The 25,858-nt window shown below is 44.3% G+C and overlaps 1 protein-coding gene across 5 annotated transcripts in view; it reads left to right on the top strand.

Annotated features, from left to right (window-relative positions):
* Window positions 1–5,361: 5,361 nt before the first annotated feature.
* NMNAT3 (nicotinamide nucleotide adenylyltransferase 3) overlaps window positions 5,362–25,858 on the top strand; it is a 121,924-nt gene continuing 101,427 nt past the window's right edge. For all 5 annotated transcript variants that reach the window (XR_010727323.1, XR_010727324.1, XM_066245504.1 and 2 more), the window contains exon 1: window positions 5,362–5,603. The gene's annotated coding sequence lies outside the window, so the exon portion shown is untranslated. The remainder of the gene's footprint in view (window positions 5,604–25,858) is intronic.

Below are 25,858 nucleotides of genomic sequence, written 5' to 3' on the forward strand. Positions count from 1 at the left end.
AAGAGAACATTCAAAGATAATTATCCTTAAATTTTTTTTTAAATCTCAGAATGGGAGTGGCCTAAGAATAATACATAATCCAGAGGCAATAAAAAGAAAAGAACAGTAGCCTGTCATGTGATGGTGCAGTGGATAAAGCACTCCAGTGCTGAGGTCATTGGTTCAAAACTCCAGGCTTGCCCAGTCAAAGAACATACCAGAAGCAACTATGAGTTGATGCTTCCTGCTCCTCCACCCCTTCTTTCTCTCTTTCCTCTTTCTAAAATCAATAAATAAAAATCTTTTAAAAAAGAAAGAAAGAAACAATAAATTTGACCAATATTTAAAATTTCTGAGTTGTTAAAAAATGGATTTAAAAATGAAAAAAAATTATCCTTGTACATATAGATATTAAGCCACTTAATCCTCCCCAATAGGTTGAGGATACCTCCAATTTCAGAAAAGGACAAATGAGGCTTGAAGAGATAAAATGACTTTGTCTAAGGTCACCTTGTCAAGGCACATGTCCTACCTTAAGTTGAAGTTACTCCCAAGTCCCTGATCCTCAGGAGCTCAACAAAGGAGAATGAGCAGAAGAGAAGGGAGGCAGGGCAGAATATGGACCTCAAGAAGGAATATATCTGCCAGGAAGGATGCCTTATGGTTAATTGGCCCCAAATTTATAACCAGAGTTTAGCAGCCATTGTAGAGGCCTTTCCTGCACTCTACACTTCGGGGAAAAGCTACAGACTAAGCCTTCAGCCTTCTGTACTGTATTCCTAATATCTAAGCCAGTGGTTCTCAAAGTGCACCCTAGAAGATTTCCAGGTGTGCCCTATGGTATTCCAGAGAAATATATGCCTGTTGGGGACCAAAAAACCAACAGGATTTTTGGAGTTTAGATTTTTGGGGGACAGAGGTGTAGGGAATTGGCTGTAAGCTGAAAATCTGTCCAACCCCCCCCCCCCACCTCACTTGCCTGATTAGGTTGCAAAAGGCTGTTAAACTGTGGTGCTGGATTGTTTACACTACCCTTCATGTTCCCCGGAAAGACTGAAGGCAAGTTTCTTCTATCCTTTGTTTGGTGTAAAGTTAAGATGATATGTATGGTGGGGGTTTTCTGCACTCAACACAATTAAGAATAAAAAGAGAGGAATTCTTCAATGTATTGACAAGGAAATGAGAGTTTGCCTTTCAAATATATGCCCAAACATTGAAGAAATCACTAGGACACCTCAGGCTCTTGTTTCTCATAAACACAAGAATGAAAAAACTTAACACATTCTCACCGGGACCTGCTAAATTTACTAAAACTTAGTAAGAATGTATCTATATATATAAAGATAACTTTTTGTCTTTTTTTAAATTTTTAACCCCTCCTTTTTAAGAATTCTAAAAAGCATAACTCAAAAAATGTAACATAAAAATGTTTTTTAATTTCAGAATAAATTTAATTTTGTCATATTTATTTTGTTTAATTACCATAAAAGCACGCTTAGACTTTATATTTTTTCTTAATATGTGAATTAATTATTATAACATTTCTCAGAAATTTATATATAGTGTGCCTACAATTATTTGTAGAATTTTAAATGCACCCTGACTTCAAAAAGTTTGAGAACCACTGATCTAAGCTAACCCTTTTAAAAGAGTTCTTGAAATCATCTTTCACTGAATGGGCTAAGACCTGCCTCATCCAATTGGAACTCTGCAGCTATATCCTTGTTTGCATCTATACAGACTATTGGGCAGATAAAATATATTATGCTCACTTTGTTAAAGATGGCGCTGCCCACGTGGAAGCCAGTCGCCCAGGTGATATTAATGTGTGTTGGGGGCGGGCTGTGGGCAGGCAGGATCCTTGTAGCCTGGGGCTTGGTTTTAGGACTAAGCCTTTCCCACCCTTTTTGATGTGGGGTGGTGCAATCTCATCATGCCTCAGATAAGTGACTTTGTATTAGAGACTTCCCTATTTTGTATATTGGATTAAAGGTTTTGATTTCTGCACTACAAAGTGGGGCAGACCAGGAGCTTGCTCTCTCGGTTTCTGGGATTAACCTTAGAGAGGAGAGCAGAGAAAAGCCACATGGAGGAAGCCAGGAGAAGCAGCCAAGATGGTGGAGTGCTGAGTGAGAAGCCAGTTTGTGCAGAGTTTATGCAGGAAGAAGGAAGGAAATGGGGAATTCACAGAGGTGAATAAGTCTGGTGAGGTAGAAACCTTTGATTCTAGGAAACTCAGATAAGTCGTAGCTTTGTGAGCACTGAATGAGTGGGTTTTGGAACCCAGTGTGTGTTTTTACTTGCCCACCAGTGCAAGCTAGTGATAGATACATGAATTCACCAGAACTTCCAACTGCCCTTTTGCTGTTCCCTTGTCTATATGACCCCACCCTTGCTTACTTACTACCGCCCCTGAAGCAGAATAGTTCTAGGAAGCTGGTTGACCGCCCCAAGGAGAAGCATTCCAGGAAGCCAGAATCGTAAAACTGCAGAAGGGAGCATACCAGAATTGCTGACTCAACACACACTTGCTCAAAGCTCTCCCCTACCTTAATAAATTTTTGCTTCAGAGTCTGTTTCGGTGCCCTTCTCCCAGAGAAGTCCCCGGCGGGTCTTTCTCCTCTAATAAAGCCTGCACACCTGTAGGATTAAAGATGATGGCCCACCAGTTTTTGGCTCCATTGTTTCTTTACCAACTGTCAGAATCCAATGCGAACCTGCATGGGCCAGGCAGCTGTGATGGATGGTGGCCACGGCAACTGGCTTTACACAGACTAATTAGGAAAGTGCTATTTGGACCAATCAGAGGTTGCAAGTTTGGACTACTCATTTGCATAAAAATGAACTGTTGGGCAAACCAATGTGTTTCAAGTGTGAAAACAAGTGAGTTAGGTTTGCTTGCTTTTATTTTGCATTGTATTGGGGCAGCGCCTTGTGTGTATAGTCTATGAAAGGCTGGGGTACTTGCCCTCAGGGCAGCAGATTGCAAATTGTGGATTGCCTGCTGTAAAGTCGGTGGATAATGGGGGATGGTCACGTGGGGAACTGTTGGGCGGATAAAATGTATTATGCTCACTTTGTTAAAGATGCCGTCACCCAGGTGATATTAATGTGTGTTGGGGTGGGCTAAAGGCAGGTGGAATCCTTGTAGCCTGGGGTTTGGTTTTGGGATTAAGCCTTTCCTACCCTTTTTGATGTGGGGTGGTGCAATCCAATCATGCCTCAGAAGTGACTTTGTATTAGGGACTTCCCTACTTTGTATATTGGATTAGAGGTTGTGAAGCTACAATATAAAATGGGGGCGGAACGAGAGTTTGCTCTCTTGGTTCCTGAGGTTAGCATGAGAGAGCAGAGAAAGTAGAGCCAGCAGCGGAAGGAGGCCACGTGGATGAGGCCAGGAGAAGCAGCCAAGATGGCAGAGTGCTGAGTGAGATGCCAGTTTGTGTAGAGTTTGTATCTGGGATAAGGAAGGAGATGGGGAACTGAGGAGAATAAGGCTGGTGAGCTAGAAACCTTTGATTCTAGGAAACTCGGATAAGTCAGTGGCTTTGTGAGCACTGAGTGTGACTGGGTTTTTGGAGCCCAGTGTGTATTTTTACTTGCCCGCCGGGTGCAAGGTAGGATTAAACGCTATGGCCCACCAGTTTTTGGCTCCATGGTTTCTTTACCAACTGTCCGAATCCAATGCGAACCTGCAAGGGCCGGGCTGCTCTGATGGTAGCCCTGGCCCTGCCTTCTGGCTTTACAGGAACTCAGACCCACGAACTTTGGCTAGGACCGCCCACAACTAAGTGCGCCAAAAGGAGGCTTCACAGGAACCGTTTGGAAAGGAGATCGTCTGCCAGCCAGTGGGATTTCACCACGTCATGTTAGCTCCACTTCCCTAGAGGGACCCTTTAAATATCTCCCACGCGGTTTAATCTGTGCAACTTCCCTAGCCTCCATCTGGCCTTCATCTTTCTTTCCTCGGGGCCAGGGAACCTTGCCGGGCGGGATGCACACTCTGTACTCAATAAAGCCGTTTGCTATTCCACACTTTGTGGCTCGAGCCCTCTTCCTTCCTTCTCGGTGGGGAAAAATACCTTACACCTGCCTCCAAGGAGAGGGGCGATTGCTATTGTTTGCTTTAGAAGGGCTATTTCCGCCTGGCCAGTTTTGCTGGAGAGTGCTGAGGGCCTTGGGAGCCCAGAGGAGGCTGGTGGGGGCCTGGGAGCCTGAAGGGTGAGTCCAGAGAATGAGTCTGGGTTGTGGAACTAGAGACTGAGTTGGGGCTTTGGAGCCCTGAGGAGAGAGAAGCAGTTTTCCCTGCCTGTTTGCTTGTTTGCCCTTATGAGACTTTAATAAACGGAATGGCCCACCATTTTCTGGCTCCACAGATCTTTTACTGTCCGCCTAAATCCAATGAGAACCAGCATGGCCATGGCAGCGGCCGCTGGCCTTACAGTAGGGCTTTCTAAAACAGTCTCTCTTTCCCTCTTTTCCCACAATTTTATAAGCTTCAGGTCCCAGAAAACCTTCATCTACTCCTGGTTTGAGGTCTCAGAGCTCACCAGGGCAGGACTTGAGAATAGAGGTATAAATTTGTCAGGAGAAGGGAGGCAGGGGCACAGTAAGAGAGTAAATCCTCATCTAACATGACAGAAAGTCAATAGATAAATCAAAAAATTGCCATGTAAGCTTTTTTTTTTTTTTTTTTTTTTTTTTTTTTAGCAACAGGGGGATGACCACTAGAAGAACTAAGTGGAGAAACTGATATAAAAGGCTGTGTGTGGGACAAGAGTGTGGGGGTTACGGAGTGGGGGGGAGGAGAGGGAGGGGGTTGGGGGAGAGGAGGGGCACAAAGAAAACCAGTTAGAAGATGACGGAAGACAATTGGACATTGGGTGATGGGAATGCAGCATAATCAAATGTCAAAATAACCTAGAGATGTTTTCTCTGAACATATGTACCCTGATTTATCAATATCACCCCTTAAAATTAATTTTAAAAAAACAAAAAACAAGAAAAATAAATATAAATATTAATTTTGTCCTTGTAAAAAAAAAAAAAGGCTATGTGTGGAAAGCAAGAGAGGGCCATGCTGCTTTCTTTATAGAGACATGTAGAAAATTTTATTTTGTAAAAATTTCTCATGCACTACTTTGATATATATTATTAATTGAATTTTAAAAATTAAAATTAAATAAGAAATAAAACGTAATACAAGACAGGAAAATAAAATGCAAACACGCTACGCAATTGCTTTTGCGGGAGGGGGGGGCAGGATCGACGAGTGGGCGGAGCTTGTTTGATTGAAGGGGCGGGGTACAGAGCCCAGTCTCCTTAGGTTTGCCCTCAGTGAGGGGGCGGGGCGCAGAGCTACGTTTCCCTGTGGCTCCGCCCACAGCGGCGAGCCTGGGTGCGCGGGGTCTGGATCGCCTTAGGCCCGCCCCCAGCGCGGGGTGGCTGTGGGCTTGTCCCGGCTTGACCCCGTTGAAGGGGGCATTGCGTTTGGAGACCGGGTTCTGTCCCCTCCCGGTCCTTGGGTGCAGGGCGGCACGCGGGCCGAGAGCCCTGGTTCTGCCGAGTCCCCGGAAGTTCCCCAAGGCTCGCCGTGCACCTCTGAGGAGCCGCGGGACACGCAGGTAAGCGCGTCCAGGAAGGCCCTGGTCAGCCCGCTTTGCCCTTCTGGGCGCCCGCTGAAACTTGGACCCCGGGGCGGCAGGTGGCGCGGCAGGGTGCGGAGCCTGGCACCGGGTCCCGGGTCGAAGGGACCCCAACGCGTCCCCTCCGCCGCTGCTCATTCTTGCCTCAGCGTTGTCATCCAAGCCCAATTACTCCTGTGGTTCTGACCCGAGGTCGGGAAACGTGAGTTCGAATCCCCCCTTCAGTACTCGTGCACTTAGATACCAATAAGTATCCCACCAATTCTTATCGTGTGCCACAGAGTGCCCGCCTCTGGCCCAAGTGCCGAAGATACAGCTGTGGGCAAACGAACTGGTGCGCGCCGCCCTGGAGCTAACCGTCTGGTGGGAGAGGCCCACTCATAAATGTGAAAGTTAAAACTGGAAAGCGCTGTGAAGCGGGAAAGAATAGGGTGCTGGGAGAGCACTTAACAGGTGGTCACCATCCGTGAAGGACGCTGGAGTCCGGATTTCTATATGAAGAATTCCAGGGTGGAGAACAACAGAGCAAACACATTTTGGGGAGAGAATGTGACCCTTTTGAGGTCAGGAAGCTCAGTGGGGCTGGCCTGCAGAGAACTGAGGGGAAACAAAGTTCCTTAACTTTCTCCTCTGTAAAATGGGACTGTTCCTACTCACTGATGATTGAGAGGGTGAATGTAAATAACTTGGCAGTGCCCAGGTGTGCAGTAAGGGAAGTGAAAGGGAAGACCTTTCTGAATGGAGCAGAATGTTAACATGCACTAAATAGTGTGCCTGCCTCTGGGCAAACTTACCCCCCTCTCCTTGAGTCCTATTTCCTTGTCTGAGTCTCACAAACAGCCTGTTCTTTAAAATGATGGCTAGTTTGGTCATTCATTCTGGAAATATGTAATTGGCACCAACTTTACACTGGCTCTGAAGATTGAGAGTAATCTTCATGGGCCCTGTCCTGGAGCTCATGTGGGTGGGCCAGGGAAGTAAACTGAGTTCCAGCCTGCTGGGCGTGGTGCTCTAGGAGCCCAGAGGAGAGGGTCTGGCCCTCTGGCCTTGTCTGGGAAAGCCCCTCTGTTTCGGCCAGGTACCTATTTCCCAGGAAGCCTCACCTGTTGCCAGCTGCATGAGCGCCCAGAACGGAAGGCTCACACTCCTCCACTGAGCATCAGTTAGTTCCTTACTTTTATTGGTAGTGTCACCACCCCCTAAAACTGTCCAAAAATCTCCTGGCTTAGGACCCCTAGCTCTTGAAACCCGGGTATTTAGGAGAGAGTTTTGGGCTTCAGGAAACATCTGTCAGCTTTTGGTGTATAATGTTCACCTGAATGATCCCAATTCTTTCTTTGGCTCTGTTACACTGTTGGTGTTTGCTCCATGGCAGGTGGCTGGGAGGCTCAGGCACTGGGAAATACAGTTAGGAGAGGAAGGAGTCTGGTGCCATTTGTAGGTGGTGTTGAAAACAAAACCAGACAAACAGACAAACAGAACAGGTATTCACAGAAGGGCGCTAGAGGGAGAGGGCAGTCTCTGTTTCCCCTCACCGACCGTGGCAGTGTCAGACTTGGAGAGAAGAAGGGGAGCTCTAGGCTTCCAGACACAGACGTGGGCTCGAATGCTTTTTTGTTACTTCCCAGCTCTGGGAATGGCTCTGGGAAGGTCACTGATGATGCAAGCTGAAACACAGTGCTTGGCACAGCTACGCAAGCTTGCCGCACAGGATGTGGCAAAAGTAGGTTTACAGTTGTATGTGAAACAGAATTTATTCTTGTATTATTACTTCTTACTGTATTATTTTTCACGCAAACAACATAAACCTACTCTGCCCCCCCCTCTAGTTTGTCCTGAAGAAATATTAACTCCTTCCATCTTCCCCTAAATGAACTAAAATAGAAATAATAATAGGGCCTACCTCAGAGGGTTGTAATGGGGATTTAATGAGTTAATGTACATAAAATACATAGAACAATGCCCAATATGTAGAAAGTTACCACTACTTGCTGCTATTGTTATCATTCCTTATTCTGGGGAAAAACTGGTGAAACAGGAAGGAGAAGGGCAAAAAACGGGCTGAAGGGGTGGCTCTGAGGGACTGTGCAGGGTGATTAGCATGGGAGTTGGGTTATCTCTTGCAGTGTTTTCACCAGAAAGCATCAGCCCCATCTGGAGAAACGGGGTGTTCTGCATGATAAAGGGCCTCTGGGCAGCCACACTGTCAGAAGGCCTAGAGACTTAGGCTAAAGGAAACAGCAGAAGTCGTGGGGGAAAATGAGGGTTGAAAAAAGTCTAAAATTGTCTAATTCTGATTGTGTCTCCAACCACAGCTGGGTGTGGATCTCCTGTGAGGGGCTGCCCCTGACCCCCACCCCCCATGCAGACCCTCACCCTCATGTGGTAATTGCCTGAGACTGGTCTAGGAGCTGTGGAATTCAATCCTGTTAGTCCTGCATCCAGCAGAGTGCTGAGCCCAGAATGAATGAATGAATGAACATTAAACAAACCCCCTAGGCAAACATCCCTGTGATTTAGTGTGCTGTTAAAAGAAAGCAGTGTGAAGATAGAGAAAGGTAACTAGTGCTTTTGAGAACTTGCTGAAGACCAAGCATTTCCATTTATGTTGCAGTTTAGTGGTGACACCACAGCTCTGGAGTCATAAATTATCTATGTGACTCGAGTGTGTCACAGAAGCTCTCTAAAGCCCAGTTTTGGCATCTGTAGAATGGGAATCATTGTACCTAACTCATAGGACCGTTAGGAGTATAAGTGATACTCATGTATAAGTATATGAAATGCTATTCTTAGTGCACAGCACTTGGTCTATTAAGTGCTCAATCAATAATAGCTGCTGTTATTATTATATTTATTATTCCTCCCAATGATCTCCACTGGGATAGAAAGCCACAGACACAGATGAGTGGTGTCATTTCTGAACTCTATCCCATCGAGAAACAAAGACTTTCTTCAGACACTAACCAAACAGGTTGTGTGAAATGAGGTCAACTTTATGTACATTTCATTCATTACTTAAAGCACTTGACTCTGTGAAATCTTAAAAGGAAAAAACCCTGCAAAATTATAATTTATGTGCCTTTCAAGTTCAGGTATTTTATCATCTAGATAAATCTTTCATGCATCTATGTTAAACCACTTTAGGCTGTCGAAGCTCTTAAATAAAGTGGCTTGTCCTGACCAGTGTCTGTCTTTGCTCATTTATCTTAGTTCCCTGGTGAAGACAGACAGATCCCCTTTTGCAGGGCAGGTCTTAGGATGGCAGCTCCAGCCCCAGTGTTTTAGCAACGTAGTGCTGCATGGTGGGGTATAACAAACCACAGTGGACTCATAATTTCCTCATCATTGTCTCTCACATGCTCATATACCCACAGCGCCAATCTAGGAACTAGGAATAGAAAGGCATTCTGTTTATTGTGTGAATCTGGAGAAATCAACTTCTGGGAAATCTAAGGGTCTCAGTGATGGGTTTTCAGGTGAAAGTATCTTGGATGAGGTTGGCCCTGTTTTCTGGAAGTGAGAGCTGTCTGCTCTTTCTACCCAGGAGTGCCATCTCTGGGTCTGGCCTGCTTCCCAGTGAAAATCTGATTTGCATGTCTGCCTGCCTGTTGTCCCTGCCTCTGGCCAGAGCTGCCCCTGAAGCTAGAATCCCTGGAGCAGCTGCCTTCTTATAGTCCCAGTGGGCACCTTTTCAGGCATGCCCTTCTCCAACTGCCCTGGAATTACCTTCTCTGCGGGTAGTTCTGATACAGTGGGTGCTGGAGCCCTCTTCTGAGTGACAGGGGTCCACCTGTGAGCCTATTAGTTTTCGTCTTCTTTGATACCCCTGAGCAAACCAGGGTGAGGTTCCAGCATAGATTTCTTTACGTCACAGCTAGTGACCTGTCACTTGAGAGAAAAGAAGGGCAAAGCTGACTGCTGTTGTCCAGAGGGCAGGAACACCTGTCTGCATGCAGTGCGGTGCCACCCCAGCACAGTCTCTGTGAGGAACCAGCAGTCCTCTGGGGACACCATGCCTGCCTTCAAGCCTATTCAGTTCCACTGAGAACAAGGAGATAATAACACTAAAAGGCTGGCTTTAAATAAGATATGATCTGAACAGCCCCAAGAAATATTCTCTTTCCATGGCTGAATATTATTAGTTATTTTATTTGTTTGACCAGAGCTGTTGACAAAACACATCTCTGATCTCCACCAGTCTCAGATGTAGACCTCATTAGAGCGAGGAGCTGCCATCTTCCCTGAAGCAAGGAAGGGAACTGGCATCACTGTGCAGAAATCCACAAGGCCTGTGGGTCCTGAGGAGAAAATGTGTCTATCTGTCAACATGGAACTTTTTAGAGCTCCTAAGATGGTTTTAAATTAGAGCCAATCTTCCTTCCTGCCTTCCCCCTTCCATCAGCACCTCCTCCCTTGCTTTCTCGTATGAAATGAACTGTCACGGCAGACACAGCCAAGGTGGGAGTGTTGGAACTGGATTGCAGAAGCAGAGTTAACATATTAAAGGCAGATGTGTGGGGGTTTAATGCCTTGATTCTGGTCCTTCCCGCCTAGTCCCAGTGTTTAGAAGAGAGGAGTGTGGAGTAAGGCTGAAGAACCCGTCAGCCTAATTGCATACAAACTGCAGCCATTGGAGCTCTGCTGTCAGCCAGTCTGCTAGCTGAAAAGGGTTTGCTATTGGGGCGGGGGAGAATGATGAAAACAAGTGATGCAAACGAACTCCAATTTGGGCCCAGTAAGTTGCATATTGGAGAGAACGATTGTCAATGTCAGTAAGGGAATCACACCAGGCCAGGTAAAGAGCAGATCTCAAAGGGCTAGACGTTTCTCAATGAGCAGGTGATCATTAGGACAGAATGCCTGTTACATGAATTAGTGTGTAGGAATCTAACTTGAAATTATTGACTTTCAAATATTGAGTTTAAAGATCAGAATAGGTTTTTATGGCACGAACCCTAAACTTAGTATCAAAGACTGCTTTGCTTTTTAATTCTCATCTCAGACATTCTTTTATGTAATTTTTAAGATGCCTTTGGTCATTATTGCCTTAATGTGTTTTTGTCGAAAAAAGATGCCATTGTCTGTTACCCACTTTCTATATTTTGAATAATTGAAGGACCGCAGATGATAAAAGGAGGAGGCTGCCTGTTTCAGGTGTCACTGACATGCCACTGTCCTTTGGCTTCTTCTATGATTCTGTGTTAAAATAATTTGGAAAGTGAAAAGAACAACTGTATAAAGATGCATTTTTTTTTTAATAATCGTGAAAAATTAGATGTAACCTGAATATACAAATAGGAAGATAGTTAAATTACAGAACACCAGGTAAATGAAATATTATGCAGTATTTAAAAATATGAAGATTAGTCATGTAAGACATCACATGCTCAGTGAACAGAATGCCATTACATTAAGGTACACTCAGGAAAAGTCTGTGAGGGAAGCCTGAAAGGGGACCGGTGCTGTATTTGAACAGTGAAATTATGTATGACTTGTTTATTATATATCTCAAACTTTCTATATTGTTTTATTACGCCTATAACTTTTTTTTAATCCTCAAACAAGCCAAGTTAAATAATATTTCTGCTGTTTGCAGTTTTAAGGGCATGACATTTGTAGCCTTATTCTGATTAATCTTTCAATCAACAATTTCTAAAGCCAGGTTTGGCTGCCTGCCTCCATGTCTCTGGTAGAGGAATGTACTCTGGGTCCACTGGCTCAGTGGCCTGCAGGTGTGCTCACTCCGGCCCTGGAGACTTAGATTCTCAGATTCTTCTTCATCATCTTTAAGATGAAGAAGGCAACTGCCCCCTCCTGCCCTATAGCCTCATATCCCTCTGTCAGCCTCTCTCATCCTTGTTCCCAGGGGTAGGGCTGGGGACGGTTGGGTTTGCAACCTTTTGGGGCCTCACTGGTGAAGTTTCAACAACCTCTACTCCCCCCCACACACACACACCCCAGCAATTGCTGGGGCAGCCCTGTACCACTCTGGCTTCTTGTCCTGCTCAGGCCTCAGTAGTCAGTACCTCAGGGGCTGCTTTGTATGTTCTTAATGGCCACTTTCCCTTTGTCAGCCCTGGACCCGTGTATCCTCTGCTGCCTAGTGTGTGGCCAAGGGTATGTCCTCAAGCAGCAGTTCTCAAATTCATTCAGTTGGGCAAACATTAGGAAATCATGACACATGTGTTTGTTTGAGACAAGGATTTGAGTCTATTTGGGAGGAGATCCCAGGAAACGCTAGCAAGAAGTAAGGAAATAAGGCAGAGGAGCATACCATCAAGCAGGTCCCCAGTGTGGACCCCTGGCACTTGCACCTGCTTGGAGTCCCCAGCAGCTAGTGTGCAGCACCCATCCAGAGTTAGCCTCCTGTGGGGCTGGGTATGTACACATTCACAGGGGAACAATTTTTTTTTTTTCATTTTCTGTTGCATGAGGTTTTAGAATTGTTTCTAAATATTTCTGCATTGCTGATTTCAAATCTGAAATCTGTTTTTTGGTGCATGCTCTAGTTTTTATGCAATTTTAATTTCTTTTTCTTACAGTTAATGGCATGCATTGGTTTTTAAATTGGAGTTAAAGGGCAACAACTCTTGGATTGAACATAACCACAAGGCAATTAATGTTTTATAAACATCACTTTTACATAATTGTAGTTGTTTTTAAATGTAAAAAATTATTATCTGATAAAAACACCCTCTTATTTTGTTTTAAGATTGAATCATGGCTTCTTCAAGCAGGCGTAAATGTAAGAATAGTCCTGACACCTTCTGTTATATATGTGGCTGTTACACACTTCAACGTCAAAGGCACAATACTTCATCATTTGTGACACGTGCATATATTGCCTATTTTCAAGTCCCCCATGGCGATCAAGACAAGAATTGGGCTCCTCATATTGTGTGTCATAATTGTGAGGAAATGTTTCGTGACTGGACAAAAGGAAAATGCAAAGGAATGCCTTTTGGTATTCCCATGGTTTGGCGTGAACCTAAGGACCACAGCAGTGACTGTAATTTCTGTCTGATCCATACAAATGGCATTGGCAAGAAAAAACGGCATATGATCGCATATCCTAATATTCCTTCAGCAATATGACCTATCCCACACTCTGAGACACTCTCAGTTCCAGTTTTCAATGGTTTTATTTCTTCTAAGAACAAAGAAAGTGAACATGGTGATCAAGTGTATTTTGATAAGATGCATGAGGAAATGGTTGTAGAATCTGAAGGATCTTCTTCTGATGGCAAGCAGTCATTAACCCCTCAGCAGTTTAGCCAACCCGAATTGAATGACTTAGTAAGAACAACATAAAAATTGTCCTCAACTTTTTGAAGTATGAGGAGCATAATTGGATCATTTATGTGGATCTTAAAATAGTAAATTTCCTGCTAGGATAACAGAGAGGTTTCACAAAGTATCCTTGCTGTGTTTGTGGGACAGCCAAGCTCAGGAGAAACACTGGACACAGAAGGAGTGGCCAAAACGTGAAGCTCTGGAAGTAGGGATGCAAAATATTGTGAATGAACCTGTAGTTAATTGAGACAGGATCATTTTTCACCCACTTCACATCAAACTTGGCTTAATGAAGCAGTTTGTTCAGGCTTTGAATAGAGAAAGTGAATGCTTTCAACATATTATTTCTGCTTTTCCTGCCTTGTCTTTCGAGGAAATAAAAGCAGGCATATTTGATGAACCTCAAATTCGAACCCTCAGGCCCTGGCCGGTTGGCTCAGCGGTAGAGCGTCGGCCTAGCGTGCGGAGGGCCCGGGTTCGATTCCCGGCCAGGGCACACAGGAGAAGCGCCCATTTGCTTCTCCACCCCTCTGCTGCGCTTTCCCTCTCTGTCTCTCTCTTCCCCTCCCGCAGCCAAGGCTCCATTGGAGCAAAGATGGCCCGGGCGCTGGGGATGGCTCTGTGGCCTCTGCCCCAGGCGCTAGAGTGGCTCTGGTCACAACATGGCGACGCCCAGGATGGGCAGAGCATCGCCCCCTGGTGGGCAGAACATTGCCCCTGGTGGGCGTGCCGGGTGGATCCCGGTCGGGCGCATGCGGGAGTCTGTCTGACTGTCTCTCCCTGTTTCCAGCTTCAGAAAAATGAAAAAAAAAAAAAAAAAAAAATTCGAACCCTCATACGTGACAAAAAATTTGCCAGGAAGATGAATTAGGAGGAGAAAGCAGCATGGCAGTCTTCTGTGGCAGTTACAAAGAACTTCCTTGGCAACAAAAAAGCACAAAACTATGAACTTCTGGTTCAAAGGATGCTGTTGGCTTTTGCAACATTGGATGTAACATGAGTGTTAAGATTCACTTCCTGAACAGTCACCTTGATAAGTTTCCCGAAAATCTTGGAGCTGTTAGTGATAAGCAGACTACTGCTGGAGCATCAAACAAGTTGTCCTCAACAAGTACACAAATGCAAGAGCTACAAATGCAAATTTATGCCTGAAAAGAATTTAAATAGTTTTGTACAAATTTTATGATTAAAATAAGTGTTTTAATATGTTCTATTTTGACATTGTAGACTAATTCTGATGCAGTCATATCCTTTAGTGTATTAGTGTATTTATTGCATTATATAAATTACTATATTTTCATAAAGATGATGCCCAAGAAGACATTCTACTTCATTATGTTAAAGTAAATGTTGAAAATTTTACAATAAGATGAAAACTTAAAATCTTGAATTGCAAAAAAACTGAGGTTTACAGAGAAAAACTAATGTCAGATTTGAGATCAGCACACTCAAATTACATAAGAACAAGTGTTTTTGTGGATGCAACAAAAATTTTGTTCCCCAGTGATTGGTTGAGCACTGCTCCTATGGGGAATGAATTCTCCAGGCCTTGTGGCCAGTCACCCCGGGAAGCACCATGGAAAAGGGATGCAGACACTGGCACATGGAAGACAAGGAAACTTCTCCGAAATAGTGAGGCCTGAGTGCTCAGGGCATAGCACTGACAATGTCTGCTGTAACCTTATTCCCTCAACACCACAAACATTTTCAGTGTACTGAACTGAAATAACCAAATCCATAATTCAGTGCTGAATCAGAGCTCCATTTATACTAAATTGAAGACTGTAATAAGCACTAACCAATCCCAAAAGCTTATGAAACTTTGTGGGAAGAAAACTTTAATTAAGAGACATAGTATTGTATTTCTTCCCTGTGCATTGGGATGGACTGCCAATATTCGGCTGAAGTGGCAGAATGCTAGTGTCCTGCAGCTGTGCAGTTTGAGACCCAACGCTTTAAAAGAGGGCCTGAGTTTATAATAAAATTTGTCTTTATTGTGACAATGTGTCCCCATTTGTTGTAGCTTGATTTTTTTTCTGTTATTTCTCTAGTATATTAAGGTGATCTTAAAAAGAAAAATTTATCAGGAGAAAGTATTTAACTTCATTTGTATGTTTTAATATTAATACTGGAGTCACCATCCTGACGCTAATACCAGAGGATGAGAGAGAATTTCTGTAGTGATGGCTTTAGGCATTGTGATAAATGCTTTGTAGTCATTACCTTTATATGGTAACACTGTCTTCAGTTAAAGGTTTAGTAAGCTCTTCATCAAAATATCTTTTCACAATTGAGGAATACAAGATTGTTTTGCTGACATTTCAGCTTAACTCACTCTATAGTGTTGTGAATCCCAATCCATTTTATATGCTTGGGTTTTTTTTTCTATGCAGAGGAAGAATAATGACAGGAGTTTGGGGCACAATGCAGAGTCTAGAAACATTCTCCATGTATTTATTAAGTCTATTAGACTTAATATTTGTCACTACAAATGAAGGACTTACTCCAAGAATGATTTAAAATTGTTCATGTAGCAAGCTCAATAGGGTTTAGTGGCTAGTTTATATGCTTTGAGTTATGGGCATTTTAGAATTTGTATAGAAAAGATTCATTATGCCGATGTTTTAGAGAAATGAGGCCATTTCTTTTCTTTTTTAAAAATTTTTATTAATTTTAATGGGGTGACATCAATGGGCCATTTCTTTTTTAAGCTATGGTTCAACATGCATTCCATAAAGAACAAGATGGCGACTACCTGGTGTTCAGGCCCTATTCCCATGTCCTGTGTGCACAGCAGACATCTTTCACTGACCCTGAGCTTGCCTCCTCCCCTACAGAGTGCTCTGCCCAGTATTGGCTCACCAGATGAAGCCTGTGTACACCCAGTGCTCATGCACAGCTTCTTACCAGTTCCTGTCATTGCTGTGGATGGTCAACATAAGATTTCCTAATTTTTCTACCAAAAAAAAAATTTGAAGAGGCAGTCAGTTTGACCACTTTGTGCCTTTTGTCATCTCTTTGCCATGCAGAGGTAGTTATTCAATTTGTCAATGTTTGACTTCTCTTGCTTTTCTCCTTCTGTCCTGTGCATTTTTTTCTTCCTTTTTCCCTCCAATGCTGCTCAGAAGATCAAGCAAGGAGTCCAAAATTATTTGCTATCTGGTCTCAAAGTTTGGTTGAAGAGCTTTGTATTAATGGGGATACATTGCAATATATATTTTTTCCTACCACTTCAGGACGACTCTTCTGCTATAGGTCACTAGTGGCCTCCACATTGCCAAATCATCTGGTCTTTCTCTGTTCATATTTTCTGTGCAGCATGCAATTCTGCCCATGCCCTTCTTTCTTGGATTTTCCTCCTTCTAGACTAATTGTTTCTTGTCTGACTTCTCTACCTGCTGCCTCTCCTCTGCTGACATTTTCAGTGGTGCAGCCTCAGGGTTCTTCCCTTGGCCTCCTCTTTGTATATTCCACCTGGGTGATTTCCTCCCTGCCCCTGGTTTTTAACTCTCACCTTTACATAGACACCTCCTACATCCTCCTCCCCATCATACACTCTTTGGAGCCCAGACCTTTTGCATCCAGCAGCCTGCTGACTGATGCCTCTTGTGGCTCACATATAGGCATCCAGTGTCACCATGGTTCACTTGGTCTATTTCTCTTTTCAAAGGGCCAACTAAATGCTTGTTCCTCTCAGGGTTTTTCTGCTACTTCCATGGGATTATAGGTAAACTCTTCTAAGCTTATCAGTAAGACGTCATGAACCAAGAACTACTTCTCAAAACTTAGGGACTTAAAAGAGAACAATTATTTAATTTATTCTCTCACAGTTCTGGGGGTTGACTAGACTTAGCAAGGCAGGGCTCACTTTGGGTGTCTCATTCAGTGGCATTAGGTGGTGATTAGGGCTGTCTGCAGTCTTTCGCTATTACAGACACTACTCTAGTGAATAACATCTCTGTGCCATCTTTCAGGTGCAAGAATAAACTAAGAAGGCTTCCTCAAGCGCTCAAGCTAGTTATGTGTGTGCTCTTCCCATAGTGCCCAACATCTCATTCCATCGTGCACTTACATGCCTCCTCTCACCCTCACCAGACCGTGGCCTCCCACAGGTCACATAGGCTGTGGCCATTGTAGCTCATGTTTACACTGCCTAGCAAATGGAGCTCTGTGTCTACACTGTGCTGAGGAAGACTGATTGGGGAGGTGACTGAGTACAGGTTTTGGAGCGGCCTGTTTTCCATCTCCTTTAGTTTCATTTGTAACCACTTTGCATAGGGTGGTTGCCACTTCAGGCCTGTGTTCTTATTTCCTCAGTCTGTCACAGAAACTGGAATCTGGACCAACTGTGCTCTGCCTGGCTTCATGGGTTCAGGCCCAAAGGACAGTTTTGGTTTTTTGTTTTATTTTTTGGTTTTGGTTTTGCATTCTACCTGGTCAGCCCAGGACAAGCCCTTGATAGCCTCTCCTATCTAAGTAGCACCATCAGAAGTTATTGGGAGGAATGTGTGAGGGTGGTCATCAATAGTACTAAGAGATCATTGCTGAGTTGCCATCCTGATAAAAATCTAGCAACATGGAATTCTTCCCCTGATGAGGAAGTATTTGTAAATCATATGCTTGTACTGTTTCTGTTAGGAAATATATTCCTTAAGGAATATATATATATATATATATATATACATATATATATATTGTTTTTGTTAAATTAAGAAGACCAAACTTGAACTTTCACAAGAAAGATTGACCTCTGTGCTTATTGCTTTAAGGAAAGCTATCTGTCATGGCATATGTTCAGGATTTTTGTTGTTAGGAATGGAAACTTGCCCAAAGTTGGCTAAATAAAACTAGGAATATGGCTAGAATAGAAAAGTTTCAGGGTGTCAGGCACCACTACATTTAACTGCTCAAATGATGGCAGTAGGAATCTCACCTAGTGAGATTTTTCTGCTCTTCCTACCACTGTGTTGGCTTCACTTTCTTTTTTTTTTTCTTTATTCATTTTAGAGAGGAGAGAGAGGGAGAGAGAGAGAGAGAGGAGAGAGAGACAGGGGGGAGGAGCTGGAAGCATCAACTCCCATATGTGCCTTGACCAGGCAAGCCCAGGGTTTCGAACTGGCGACCTCAGCATTTCCAGGTCGACGCTTTATCCACTGCACCACCATAGGTCAGGTGGCTTCACTTTCTAAGGTAGAGATGATGGCAACTCCAGGTTTATGTGGCATATGTAGCTCCTGATTTTAGAAGAAGACACTCTTTTGTCCGTGTCCATATTAAAAAGGGGCTCTGGTTTGTCCTGTAGGGACATGTGTTCACTCTTGGACCAGTCACATTTTTCTGTAAAGTTAAAGTTTTCTGGCCATCTAGATTGACAAGCCTTCCAGAATCATAAGGAGTGGTGGCAGAGTAGTTTTCAAAACAGAAGGATTCAGGACAAGTGGACCTACCCACCATCGGTGGTGACTCAAAATTTGAATTTTAGACTGTGAAGAGTATCTGAACTAGAGGTGGAAGGCCTAGAAGTAAAAAAAAAAGGGGGGGGGGTCATTGTGCTAATCTCTCTTCTTTTGTATATGTTTTAAAATTTCTGTAATAAAAAGTGCATTAAGAAACAAAGAAGAGCTTTTTCTCTGCTGTGGTCTCGGAACTCTCAACAAACAAGCCTGTACATTTCTGTATGTTTACTGCATGATTTTCACACTTTTCTTCTTTTTTCATCACACAAAGAAATGTACTCCTTAGTTCTCTCTTAGCTGGAGTTTGGGAAGGTCACACAGAACAGTTGAGTAAAGATTTGTGTGTTGTGTTGGGAAAGGTTGGGGTAAGGCAGTCAGGTGCCTTTAAGTCCGTGTCTCTGTGGCTTCAAGGACAAAAAGGCTTGGAACATTCCAGGTAGGGAAGAGAAGTATGTTCATGTCTTCAACAAGCCTGCCTCTTTCTCCTTCTTAGTCCGTTCTTGAGCCTTGGTCAGCATGGACAAACTAGATAAGGGTTTTGTGGAGTCCTGGACTTTCTGATCCACGGATGTTTTTAAAGGAAAGCCCAGATCCTCAGAGAGTCATGGACTGGCTGTTAGAATAAATCTTAAAGAATGTTTAGACAGCCTGTTTACTTTATAGGTGAGGAAACAGGCCAGTGGGGTTTAGCGACTTGCCCAAGGTCACACAATGAAGTAGCAAGAGCAGAGCAAGATTGGAAGGGGCTTGGGCTGTGTTTGGATGCTCTGGGCCTGAGGGAGTGAGGTTCCCCAAGTCTCCAGACGGAATCCCCCATTCTGCCCTCCTGCACCTCTGAGATTGATAGAGCCCCCAGGTGGGACAGGGATGGGGCTCTTTTGTTTCCTGGGGTCTTTGTTGGGGCATCCATGTCTGCCTCTCAGAGTGACCTCAACTGTGTCAATATTTTATTTCCTGAAAATACCTACACTGACATTTGGACTAGTATTAGGTGATATTGAGGAATTTTTGTTGATTATTGTTAATTTTGTCAGTTGTGATCATGGTATTATGGATAAAAAAGAAAGTGTCCTTATTTTAGAACATGTCCTTTATTTTTTTAAGTATTTAGTGGTAAAATGTCCATGCAGTTTATAAAGTCTTTAATATACTTCCAGGGGGAAAAATATGAAGTAACATGAAAAGTTGTTAATGATTATTTAGAGACCTCTCTGTAGCAGTTCTTTATATAAATACATATTATCTGCTCTACTTTTTTTTTCTACTTTGTAATTTTTTATAATAAAACGTTCTCTTTGTTTTTAAGTTCTCACTGAGCCCTTTGTAGGTACTCAGGTACTCAGTCTCCGGCTCAGTTAGACACAGTTCCACACTCTGAGACCTACAGATAAGTGGCCACAGTGGTGGGGCCAGATTTGGGGGCAGAGGTGGGGGGTGGAGCACTTCTCGGGGGAACAGGAAGTCACGTCTTCAGACCTGATTCTGACTCTCCCAGGTGTACTTTTGTTGAGCGATTTGTAGTCAGTCCTGAGTCAGGTAACTGAGAGATAGCTAGCGGGGTCTTTTTTGATGCCTGGTGACTGAGAGATTTCCTGCGGTGTGTGACTGTCCGTCTGCAGGCGGCTGATTTTTCCTGTGTGGTGGCATCATTCTTTTGCTGTGCTGTAATATGGGAAAAGGGCTGTGGTGTTTTGTCAAACATCTTCTCGTGGTACATACTACTTAATAGGAATTCCACTTGTCACTGCAGATTTTCTTTGCCAGGCTCTGTAATCTTCGGGGTTTTACATGAAAGTTTATTTGTCAGACTTAGTATTAGAATAGACAAACAGATTCCCTGATTTCCTGTTAGTCTCCTCTTTCTTTGCATTTTTCCTTATCAAAATAGCCAGCCGGCAAAGGGGAACAGCCCTCAGAGTGTTTGTTATTACCTTATCTTCTCGGTATTTCCAAGGACTTTGCCATATCTCTAGACTGTGTTGAACATCTTTTAAAGCAGACATCACTGTTAACCAAGAGACCAGACTTGGCCAAGCACTGGTTTGGCTCTCTAAATACAATGTTATTCTTCAACTAAAATTCTGTTTCTTTTCTATAAGCCTTTGGATGTGTGAACACATAATAGGTGACCTTTGAATGGTAATTTCATGAATTCTTGGTGAAATGAATTGTATCAGATCAATATATCCATAGACTCATCACATTTCTTGAGCTTTGAGGGACTTGAAGATGAATCTGATACAGCTCTGTTAGTGGAAGAAACATTCGTTTTAACTGCATAGTCAATTCTCAATTAACAAGGATAATGGAGTGGAAGGAGGTCAGTGATAATCAAAAACTGTGGCAAAAATAAAATGATCGTGAACACTGGATTTTCTGGGGGCTGATTAACTGGTTTGTAGATTAATTGAGGTTAAGAGACAGTAGATCTAGGATGTCATTGCTTTATAACTGGTCTGCAGCTGCTCACCACCTGGCCTCCACCCACCCTCCCTGTCCTTGGGAAGAGAAGGGGTATGTGGAGGGTAGATCTGGCAGAGCTGGCTGACCTTGGCTGGATTGGTACCATGATGGTACAGACCTCAGCCTTGGGGGCTGAATGAAGGCTGCTTATAGGGCTTTTCACGCCTGCCCCTTAAGCAGTGGTTCTCAAACTTGAGCTGCGTCAGAGCCACCTGGAGATTTTATGAAGACCCAGATTGCTGGGCCCCATCCCCAATCTCTGATTCAGTAGGGCTGAAGTGGGGCCTAAGAACAAGCACGTCTAACAAGTGCCCAGGTGATGTTAGTACTGCTGGTTCAGGCACCACACCTGGAGAACCATGGCTTTCCAGACTATTCTTTTCATGCCAGCTGCACATTACAATCACCTGAGGAGCTTTTTAAACCTATTGATGCCTAGATAACACCTCAGCCAATTATGTGAGAGAGGCTCTGGGAAGTGGGCCTATGCATGGGTGTTTTTAAAGCTCCCAGGTGATCCTGACCACATGGTGGCACAGTGGACATAGCGTTGGCCTGGGACACTGAGGACCTAGGTTCAAAACCCCGAGGTCTCCAGCTTGAGCACGGTGTCGCTGAATTGAACATGGGATCATAGACATGACCCCATGGTTGCTGGCTTGAGCCGAAAGGTCTCTGGCTTGAAGCCCAAGGTCGCTGGCTTGAGCAAGGGGTCACTGGCTTAGCTGGAGCCCCACCCCTCACTCTGGTCAAGGCACTTATGAGAAAGCAATCAATGAACAACTAAGTTGCCACAACTGTGAGCTGATGCTTCTGTCTCTCTCCCTTCCTGTCTCTCACTAAAAAATAAAATAAAATAAAGCTCCCAGGTAAATTTAATGTGCATCTAGGTATTGTCACTCCTCAGTCATCTGCATACAAGTCTCATGATTTTTCCATACCTTTACTGCCCTATAGTTAGTATTTCTTTAAATAAAGTTTTTTTGTGTAAATAAATTTATTTTAAAAGCAAACTATTATATATTCCTTTCATGGAGGAAAATTAGTTTCACAAGCCAAACATGGGCTGTACCTATAAAAGCAAACATTAAAGTTCTTGCCTAGAGTTATCTTGCATCTCATCACACTTTGGGAGTCTCTGCTCTAGAATTGTGCTTCTCTCTTTTTCCACAAAGGCGATGGAGTCTACTATTTCCATTCTTCATCCCCTCTGTGTAACAGGCAGGGCTGCGCTGACTCTGAGCCTGCCTGATCTTCTCCCCACTAGAGAAACAGGTTGAAATACAAGTGAGAGGGATTTCATTACAGGTCAACTCAAATAGGTGATACCTTTTACTTTTAAAAAGGGAATTTATCAGTAAGAGAATAAGTAAACTGTAGTATTGCCAAAGGATGGAATACTACTCAGCAATGAAAAGGAACATACTACTGATACATGCCCACCTGGATGAATCTCACAGACATTACACTGAGCGAAAGTCTGACACAGAAAACTATACACTGTACAATTCTATTTCTACTTTGAGTCCTAAAACAGGCAAAACTAGTCTATGGTGGAAAATTTAGAGCAGTGTTTGCTTGAGGGAAGGGGAATAGGGAGATAGAATAGCAAGAGGACATGAGGGGACTTTCTGGAATGATGGGCTGTTCTGTATTTTGTAGGAGTTGGAGTCACATGGGTGCATACATTTGTCAAAATTTGTTGACTGTTGTCCTCTGGATTTGTACATTGAATTGTATGTTCAAAAGGAGGGGTGGGGGGGGAAGGATGTTAAACTAAGCTCCAGTTAGTGATATGCATGCTGAAGCCTTTAGGGAAAAGTGCACCACTATCTGCAACTTACTTTGAAAGGCATCAAAAAAAACAACAACAAACAAACCAGATTGATGAATGGTTAGACTTAGGGATGGATATATGACAGAACAAGCATAATAAAATATTAATGGTAGAATCTTGGTGGAGGATATCCAGTTGTTCATTTTAAAATTCAAGTTGGCAGCATATTTGAAAATCTTTCATTGTAAAGATTGCGTGAAAAAACACATATACAAAAAAACCCAAAAAAAACACATATACATTCAAAACAAACAAGTGTTTTTACCTACATGGGTGAGTTCTCCCGCATTTGCCACTCCAGTGAGTCTCGCCAGAGATGGATCCTGCACAAGACAGATGGGCTGGAGGATCGGAGTGGAAGCAGGAGTGGAAGGGTGGCGTTCTTAAGGGAGGCTGCTGGGCGGGGAGAGAGGACTGTGGCTGCCCTGTGCTGGGCTCTGCTAGCAGAGGAGAAAGCCAAGGGCACGCCTTCCTTCAACTGGAGGTTTCCTGGCTAGGTCAACCTGACAGCGAGCCCTGGGTGGAGCTGTGAAGAGTGTGTTAGCTGTGACCTGCAAATACCGTCCGGACCCTGCCATAGAAAAGCTGATGTGAGTGGGTGAGGAATAGAGGGGCTTTCCAGGCTCTTCCAAGTGGCAGAACTCCAGAACATGCCCCCCTATGTCTCACTGGGCCCAGGGATGTGGCTGGAGGGAGAGTGGGGGTGCTAGGGCACGAGTTTACTATCATGGGGTCAGGCAGGTGCAGTGGGCAAGAGCAGCCTTCTCAGGCCCGGTGGTGAGCTCTCTAGGGTGCCCCACCGCACTGACCAGGGATCTGAGACAATTCTCTGGACTGCATAGTCCTTCCTGCCCTCAGCCCACCCATGCCACACCTCCACAGCACAACCCCACAGTTGTACCCCCACAACACCCCCCACCACACACCCCTGATAAATCCCACAGCACAACCCATAACACCTCCCTGTCACAGCCCTAAGTCAGTCTCACAGTGCACCCCCATAATACAGCCTCATGGCCCACCCCATGATATGCCCTCACAGGATGCCCCCCATGAAAAATCCCCTCCCACAGCATGATTTCCACCCCACCGTGCAGTATAGCCCTGCTGTCACCTACCCTTGACCCCTCACATCCACATCACACACCTCCCATGAGACACCCAATAGACTGTTCTCCATCACACCCCTCCACAGCAGACTCCCCCAACAGAAGCTCTCACAACACCCACTACAGCACATGCTCCTTCCTGTCTGACACCCCCTGTGACACACAACCCCAGCAGAGCCCAGCACACTCCCCATTAGACACAGGGACACACACACACACCTGGGGTACACCCCTGCTGAACTCCGAGTGTAGGCCCCCTTGCCTGTGCCATTGAGGGAGGAGGACCTGCACGTCAATCTGCCCTCACCTTTTCTTACTAGGCAAGGATCTTGAGATACAAGGAAGGAGGACAGTTTACTCTTGAGGGAAGAATTTATGATCGATGTCTAAAGGATGCTTAATATGCTGATTACATCTATGTTTCCTGCAAAACTGAGGGAGCCCATCTGGAATACCGAAGAGCCTGGGGCTTGGGTGGAGGCACAGTATGGGCTTTCTCGACTTCTGCATCTTGAAGGCAGTGGCGGAGGAGGGTGGGAGACGTGGGGGTGGGGGTGCAATGCCTTGGCCTTTGTGATCAGGCAGGAGCTTGTCCTTGCTCTGTATTTCTCAGTACTGCACCCCTGGAGAGGCCCTGAGTTTCAGAGCCCGGCTCCAGTGTTCTCATCAGAAACAGGATGATAATACTTCTGCACAGTATTCTCAAAGATTAAAGATAACACAAGAGACATAAGAACAGGCACAGTATAAATGCTGCTTACATATATATGTGTAAATAGAACTACAAAGTGCCTAATCCATAGTACACTAAGTAGCTCTTACCTATTGCCATTTAGTATTTATTGATTTATTATTATTGATTTATTATTGTCATCCCTAGGGGTTAAAATCCCTAGCTGCTTGTGGTGTTTTCTACGTCTGACTTCCCATGGGAGAGAGTGTCTTGAGAACAGGGACTGTGTCCACCATACCCTCATTCCGAGGACTGCGCCCCATTACACATGGAAGATGTTAGGAATTTGGATGGTTGGCACAGTTTCTTGATGAGCAAGTCATCCCAATAATAAAACTGTTTAGCTTGTCCAAGCTACACTCTGAAAACAGCCATCAACAGCACCTTTAAAGCCACCACATTCTCACTTACATGCTACTCTGTCAATGAATGTTATGTGCAAATTAAGTGGGACGTGAAGCTGCCAACATTGGCATGCATCTCTGCGTGCGAGGCTCCTTTTCATTTCAGTTAGTGACCTTAATTCATCGCCTCCTGTCCATTCCCAAGGCTCTTCCTCACCCCCACCCCAGCCAGTCCCCACCAGGACAGGAAGGCAGCTAGATATGACACTGTGCAGGGTCTCCTTTAGGACAGGGTTCTGTGATGCCAGTTAGTGTGGCTGGATCCTTGTGGGTTCCAATCATAATATGACCAAATATTCCAGATGCTTGGATGCATCTGAATAAGCAACCATCCCATCTTTAAAAATTTCTCCTAGAAGCAGAAAAAGCAAGAGTAGTGCCCATGAGCACAAACCTGTCACCTAAAGCAGCCCAGTTTTCTAGGAGCTATTCCTGAGAGCCTTCACAGTGGCAGTTCTGCCGCCAGCCGCGTTCTTCCCTGGTTCGCTGCCGCCTGGATGTTTCCGGTAAACCAATGGCGGTGACCCGAGACTTACCGCCAGGCCTGGTCTAACACGGCCCACAAGCTTGCATCTCATTTTTGCAAACTCTTACTGTTATAGTGCCGTTGGTGGGAGATGTGGCAGTGTTTAATTTCTTCCCTCCCTCTGTAGCTTGAGCACTTTAGTAATTTAAAAATGCTTCTTTTCTTCCTTCATCTTGAGAAGTAAAAATAATTAAAATAGAAAATGGGTAATTTGCCACTACAGTGCCAGGCTGATCATCAAAAACTTGTAAATGGAACATGAGCATATGTTTATCACTTCATGAAATTAGAATGCAATTGAAAGCACCTGTGGCCTCAGAGAGGGCGTTATGGAAGGGAGGCAGGCTTAGTGGTTTGGTGGAGAACTGCCTGCAAAAGAGGCTTTTAAGTTGCTGTGGCCTCAAGAGCAATGA

Source organism: Saccopteryx bilineata, chromosome 10, assembly GCF_036850765.1.
Source record: "Saccopteryx bilineata isolate mSacBil1 chromosome 10, mSacBil1_pri_phased_curated, whole genome shotgun sequence".
NCBI classification, from domain to species: Eukaryota; Metazoa; Chordata; class Mammalia; order Chiroptera; family Emballonuridae; genus Saccopteryx; species Saccopteryx bilineata.